Raw genomic sequence first — 7,361 nt, 5'->3', positions numbered from 1 at the left:
GTGCATTGAGTCGGTGAAGCCATCCAACCATCTCATCCTCTGTCGTCCCCTTCTCCTCCCGCCTTTAATCTTTCCCAGAATCAGGATCCTTTCAAATGAGTCTGCTGCTCGCATCAGGTGCCCAAAATATTGGAGTGTGTGTGTAAACAGAAATCATATTTGTGTAGTGTGTGTGTGTATTCCAGTGTTCCTCTTAACCTGTCTTACCAAAGATAACTTCAGTCTTTGTAGGGCAGGAGAGAAAAGACTTTAGGAAGCGCTGCCCTGGGGTGGTACGCCCGCTCCCTCTGCTGTGGATGGAATGCTTCCCCCCCTCTCAAATTCACACGTGGAAGCCCTAATGTGATGGTTTTAGGAGGCGGGGCCTTTGTGAGGTGATTAGGTCATAGACTGGAGCTTCCATGGTGGAATTAGTGTCCTTATAAGAGGAAGAGTGGCTATTCCTCTCTCTCTCTGCCACGTGAGGACACAGAAGAGGGCGGTTTGTAAATCAGGCTCCATGCTGGGACCCTGATCTTAGCCGTCCAGCCTCCAGAACCACAAGACAAAAATTTCTCTTGTTTATAAGCCAGACAGTCAAGGGCATTCTGTGACAGCAGCCGAACCAACAGCCACCCTTTATTTCCATAAAGGCGAATGAAGGGTCTGAGATACTTTGATATGGCTCTTAGTTCTGAAACTTTGCTTTTGGTATGGGTTCTGGGGGTCCCGGGGGTCTCACTCATGTGAACACTTGGTCCCTGGGTCCCTTTAGCTCAGCTTAGTGGAAAGTTCTGGCCTATAGAGTTAGAAAGAGGGGTTCAAATTCTGGCCCTGCCTCTTACTAGAGGAGTGATCTTAGAAAAGTTCCTTAACTTCTCCAAGCTTGCCTCCTAGGCTAAGTCGTGTCCAACTCTTGTGACGCCATGGCCTGTAACCTGCTGGCTCCTCTGTCCATGGGATTTCCCAGGCAAGAATACTGGAGGGGGTTGCCATTTCCTCCTCCAGGGGATCTTCTGGACCCAGGGACTGAGTCCCTGTCTCTTGCATTGCAGGTGGATTAGGGATTATTTAAAGCACTCTGCCTGAGACAGACTAAGCACATAATAAATACCAATTACCAACTTACTTACTCTCCTCTAATACCACCCTGGGGAGACACATTCCTCTAAACATTCCCTTTTGAAAGGAACTTTTGTGGAAATGAGGGGAAGTTGAGAACTGAACTGCATCTCAGAGCTCCCAACTGGGTTATTTTTTTTTTAAACCATGTTGTATTTTTGTGTTTTTAATATGACAAGAAATAGTTTGCAAACTGAGATAACAAGGTAAAAGTAAAGACAATACCTGATAAACTGAGCACAAAACAGAATTTAACAATTCTGCCATGTATTTGCTTATTACTGTTTTTTTTAAGTAGCGAGTCAGAACTTTATTTTTTTCTGTTTATTTTTCCTTTATTAATCTTTGTTTTCTTTTCTCTCTTTCTTTTGTCCAAAATAGGACCATTAAAGACACCTCAGTAATAACCATAAAAAGACTACCTAAAGAATGATGGTTCAAAAAATTTATTTGGGGCATAATGTGTTTTATAGTTCAGGGTAGAGACGAGCACTTATGGGGCAAGCGGGGCTTGCAAGGAGTTAAACGGTTTGAGACTAATTTGATGGCGGGAAAGATGTTTCTGTTGGTGCACCTGGCCCATCTACAGATGAGAGTACCCACGGGGACAGCAGCGACCCGTCACCACGGCCCACAGCTCACAGGCCCAAGGACGTCAAGGGGACGCAGTAACGGCCCCGTTTGGGGGGCGGCATGGCTGACCTTGATTGCAGCAGGCTCAGAGAACGGCTGCCAGAGTCCAAGGGGAGAGGCAAAGTGACCGCGATGAAAGAGCTGCACTAGACTCTTTACAAATTAAATAAAGGAGACAATGAAACCACAGCATTGTCCCATTCACTCGTTATTCCTGTACCTTGATTTAGAGTGTGGCTGTAAATAGGAGACCTTCCATTTTCCGGGTCCCAGGTCCCTCGTCTTTAGAAAGAGGAGGCGTGTTTGATCCCTCTCTTGGCTCAGGCTGCTTGCGTACATTATCATACACTGGACGGCTTAAAGAGCAAACTCTCATTTCTCACAGCTCTGGAGGCTGCAACTTCAAGACCAGGGTGCCAACACGGGGTTCTGGTGAGGGTCGTCTCCCTGGCTTGGAGAAGCCTCCCTGCTTGATGTATCTTCGTGGGCTGGAGAGACACTGCTCTGGGGTCCTCACCCCTTAGGACACCAACCCTATCATGGAGCTCCACCCATTTCCACGACTTCATCTAAACCTCATGACCTCCCAATGCCCCCACCTCCAAATCCATCACATTAGGGATTGGGGCTTCAGTCTACAGATTCTGGGGGGAGACAAACATTCAGTCCAGGGAGGTCACCTCTAAGTTACCTTCTCCTTGACTATGTATATGAAGATTCCCTACGGCCAACAAATCAAATTCAAACCATCTGTCCAGTTTTCAAGACCTTCCACAATTGGGAGCCACCCAAGGTACCAGATTTTCTCATCACCTTCCTCAGGATAACCCCACTTCCCTTTAGACCAGTCTCTGCTCTGCCCTCCCTACAAAGTGTAAGCCTCTGAGTGCTAAGTTGCTTCAGGCATGTCCGACTCTTTGTGATCCTACGGACCATAGGCCTCCAGGCTCCCCTGTCCATAGGGTTCTCCAGGCAAAATACTGGAGTGGGTTGCCACGCCCTCCTCCAGGGGATCTTCCCGACCCAGGGACCGAAGCCGCATCTCTTCCATCTCCGGCACTGGCAGGCGGGTCCCTTTACCCCTAGCGCCACCAGAAGCCATCACCTCCCTTTCTCTGATGCTCGTTCTCCTCGGGGCAGGACTGAGTTCTCCCCGCTAACTCACGATCATTTCTTCAGGTCCCTGGATCACCTCACTGTAAAGAGTGACTTTAATACAAAGTTTTCATTCTGTGTAGTGAAGAGGAAGCTTGAGGATTTGCACTGAGAAGAATTTTAGAAGGGAAACTGTTGTTGCCTCCTATTGTTTTAGTTCATGTAAATGCCAGTTTTAAAAACTTGAAATTGAATATAATATGTACAAACTTTGTCCTGGAGCTACTGTTATTAGTCCAAAAAAAAAATAAATCAAAGATTAACAGCATAGGAAAAGACAAAGGCTATCAATTTAAGATAAATTACAGCTGAATATATATAGGATCATACTTTATATCTTTACAAATACCAAGTGAACTCTCTGATATTTGTGGTAATATAAGAAAGCCACAGTATTAAGGATTTGCCATTCATTGTAACATTTTGCTAAAAACCATTCTTATGTCTCCACATCAGGATTCAGTATCAAATATTTATTCAAAAAAATTCCAGTTTGGATTTGCTTCCTTGGACTTGAACTATGGTAATCTTTTAAGACATTTTGAAGATGAAGGCAATAAAAGACATTCTCCCTTCTGATAATTATCCATGATAAGTCGTTACTGATTGCTTTTATGGGCATAATGCATGATACAATTTAAAGAAACATCTGATGATCTGAAAGTACATCAAAAGAACAACAATATTCTAAAACAAGAACGCTTTTTATGCACCTTTATGACTGCTCCATTGGAATGCTTAATGGGTCTACGGATAATTTGGGATAAACAAAAGGCATAAGCAGACAGTTTATAAGTGAGAAAATGGAACCTTTGGAAAAAATGCTACTATCACTACTAACGACATAATAACTATTTTTCAACTGTCCAAATGGTAATGGTTTTAATTGTAGTTGGTGCTAGAAGAGATGAGAGAACAGTACCTTCTAGAGTTGACAGCATCTTGGTTACTTGCGAGGTGCAGGGGTGTGTGTGCTGGACAGCCTCCCCTCGCCTCCAGAGCCAGGTCCACCATCCGCTGCCCCGCTCAGAGCCCAGGGAGGCTGACCTTAACCGAGCATCTGTGGCCCCTGCCTCTGGCTTCCAGGCAGCCTCAACCCAAGGCAGACACCAGTAGGAGATCAGCAGGCAGGGATTCACGGGGATTGTCTCTCTGCCAAGAGACCACAGCTCGCAGCGAGTGGCCCTTTTCCAGAGCTGCAAGTCTTGCTAGCGTCAGGTAGCTGCTCCTCTTCCTGGCCACTTCCGGGTAAAGGATGGCAGTGACCTCTTACCGCTCAGCTCCTGATTTCCTCTGTCTCGGCCACACTCATAAGCTGTCGCTGTGTTGAATCCCGTCCAGTCACCCCTTCTGAGTTTGCCATCCATTTTCTGCCAGACCCTAACATAGACAGCACATCCCTGCATCCACTCTGGATCCTAACCCAGTAAAGATGTTTTTCGTTCTGATCAACTCCTCCCCATTCCCTTCTACAGCAAATGTCTGTTGTTTTTGCTTCCCCAGAATCCATTCAGTCTTTTTCTTGCACTGTACCCTACTTTTCCATTTCAGAACTACCTTTCCTCATCCATTGGGGCACAATTTAGATAAGGCTGATTTAGGACTTTTGTTGGAAATATGAGAGCAAAGAGCCTTCTGTTCACTGAGGCAGCCAGCTATAAAAACAAAACAAACAAAAAACACCCAGACAAAGCTGGAACTCTTGGGCCAAAGAAAAGGGCGCTTGCTAGGGTATAAACCAACAAAGTGGAGAGGGTGCAAAAACATGTAGACGCAGGCCCGTTAGCCTTCTGTGAGCCCTGGAGCCCACCGTTGCTGAAGCTCACCCTTGGACACTGCTGTTATCAGAAGTGCTAGGTCCCCTTTTTTGTGCTCAAGCCGAGTTGAGCTTTCTGTCACTTGCAACTGAAAGATCCCAGACTAACAGGACTGCCCCTAAAACAAACACATGTGATTGGAGAGAGTAAAATTGGAGAGGGCGAGAGGCTGTGACTTCTGAACACTGCCGTCCAGCTTACAGTGCCGTTTTCACCAGGAAGCCTCACACACCCGGTCACGAGACACGGCCTGTGGCCTTTGTTTATTACGATCTCGGTGTCACCACCACCTGCGTTGTCCCTTTGGTCCTTCGCAGTCTGCGAGAGATGGGACAATGCCACAGCAAACACACACTTTGTGTTGGAGTCGGTGGCTGGGACCCACGCATGAACTGATGCAAACAAAGAACAATGGTGGAAAACAGCCAGATGCCCTGTTCAAGTGCCACTGAACCAGGCCTTCTCAGATGACAGGTTCATTGGCAGGAAAGCTGTTATTGCAACAATCATTATTCCCGTTTACCACCTATTAGAATGTGAGTCACTGGGAGGTCAGACTGTCCCCAAAGCCCACTGTCCCTGAGCACTCACGGTCAAGTTCAAGGAACAGCGATCAGGTGTTGGGACAGTGGCAAAGGCTTAATGCTTTGAAATCAAGAGGACGGTTAACTCCCAGGAGACTGCTGCAAGGTGAGTTTCACGATCTTCAACATATCACATCCCTTGGGAAAAGAAACCAGAGTGCCAGTGTTACCATGACCCCGGGTCCTTTCCGCTGCAGCTGCCCTCCCCGCAATCATGTCTACACACCTGTCCCCCTCCTGCCCAGCACTGTGCCTTGCACAAAACAGGTGCTCAGAAATGATGACATTCAGAGCCTGCTGGCTTAAGAGAACGAATAAAAGATGATATCTGAGAAGAACGCGCACAGAGCAGCTGCTCCAATCTTCGCTGTTATTATCACTGCTGCATGTGCGCACTAAACCGCTCAGTCGTGTCTGACTCTGCAACCCTACGGACTGTAGCCCACCAGGCTCCTCTGTCCATAGGATCTTACCGGCAAGATTACAATTGCTTTATTTGCAAACTATCTGTGTTAACAGTTAGGTCCATCAAAACCCACACAAATACCTTTTTAAAGCAACGATTCCGACTTCCTTACCTGCCAAGGAGACACTTCTATTGTGCGTCTGAGTTATTTCCCCTGCCCTTCCCCTTCCCACGTACATATGAGAACCAAACTCCCCGGCCGCTTGCTCACTCATCCATCCAGACAATAGCCAGTGAGTGACCACCTGCATTTTGCCACATACTGGACTGTCTGTGGGGGAATCAGAGTTGCTGAAGACACACAGCCCTGCATAATGCAGACCTGCTGGAGACGGACAAGACATCCGAGAGAGAGACTCAGCCTGTGGAATGAGGCACCCGACTTCAAGGGCTGCAGCGTGTGCTGGGGAGGCCTGGGGAACACGCCTGGATGGGGGATGTCGCCTTACCTTTTCTGCAAGCCAGCCGAGGTGCCTGATCTCCCGGCCCCCAGCAAGGCCCACTGAGCCCAGCTGCTCCCGGACCTCGGTGATCACGCCGAGGTCACTGCAGGTCACTGACGGTCGTGTGGATGGCGCTGAACCAGGCCTGGGCCGTGGCAGCGTCCTTGCCCCTCAGGACCACTGCGTGCTTAGCATCTGGAGAGTGGATTTCCAGCTGCCTGGAGGAGCAGAGAGAGAAGGGCTAGGAGGTTCCCTGGCAGACTGTGTCACCACAAGTCCTGAGCTACAAAGGCGAATTAATTTCTTTTTTCTATCATACATTTTATTTTTAATTTTTTTAGCTTTTTAATTAAGGGGTTTTTTTTGGAGTGGGTTTTGTTTCTTTTTTTTCCTTTTGGACTCTCCTTGAAGCATGTGGGGTCTTAGTTCCCTGACCAGGGATCAAACTGGTGCTCCCTACAGTGGAAGCACAGAGTCTTAACCACTGGACTGCAGGGAAGTCCCTAACTGAGATTTTTAAATTTATTTTTTAATTGAATAAAAGTCTTTAAACTCTAGAGTGCTTTACAATTTTCAAAAGTTTCACATAGATGAGTTCATATCATCCTATGATAACCCCTTTCCCTCCCTCCTATCCCTACATATATCCCTATATATATATATATATCCCTCCTATCTCCCCACTAAAGTGAACTAATTCTTCATTCCTACTTTTAAGCTTCTTTTGCATGGCTTATCTTATGGCCCCATCATCCATCCATCTATCCATCCATCCATCCATCCACTCACTCACCGACTCATCCATAGGCACTGACTGCGTCTGGGCGTTGGCTGAGCTACTGAGGGCACAGCTATGCAGTCACCTAAATTAAGGATGCCTGGTCTTCCTGTTATCAGCTGTGTCTTATTAGCAGCATCCTATTAAGACTTCCAAGCTGTGAGCTGATATTAATCTGCCTTACTTCTCCATCCCCAGAGGACTTTAACAATATGCTCACGTCCTAGCAGATGCTGGTGGGATGTAGACTGAAATACCTATCCACCTGCTTAATTCTACTCTTCATTATTAATTGTGAATATCTTAGCATCACAGATGACCAGTTTTGCATTCTTTAGGAATCCTGTCCGTGGCACATTTCCCTACCTCTTCATCGTGTGCACG

Source organism: Dama dama, chromosome 12 (assembly GCF_033118175.1).
Source record: "Dama dama isolate Ldn47 chromosome 12, ASM3311817v1, whole genome shotgun sequence".
In the NCBI taxonomy this organism is placed as follows: domain Eukaryota; kingdom Metazoa; phylum Chordata; class Mammalia; order Artiodactyla; family Cervidae; genus Dama; species Dama dama.
Note: the sequence above shows the minus strand (reverse complement) of the source record.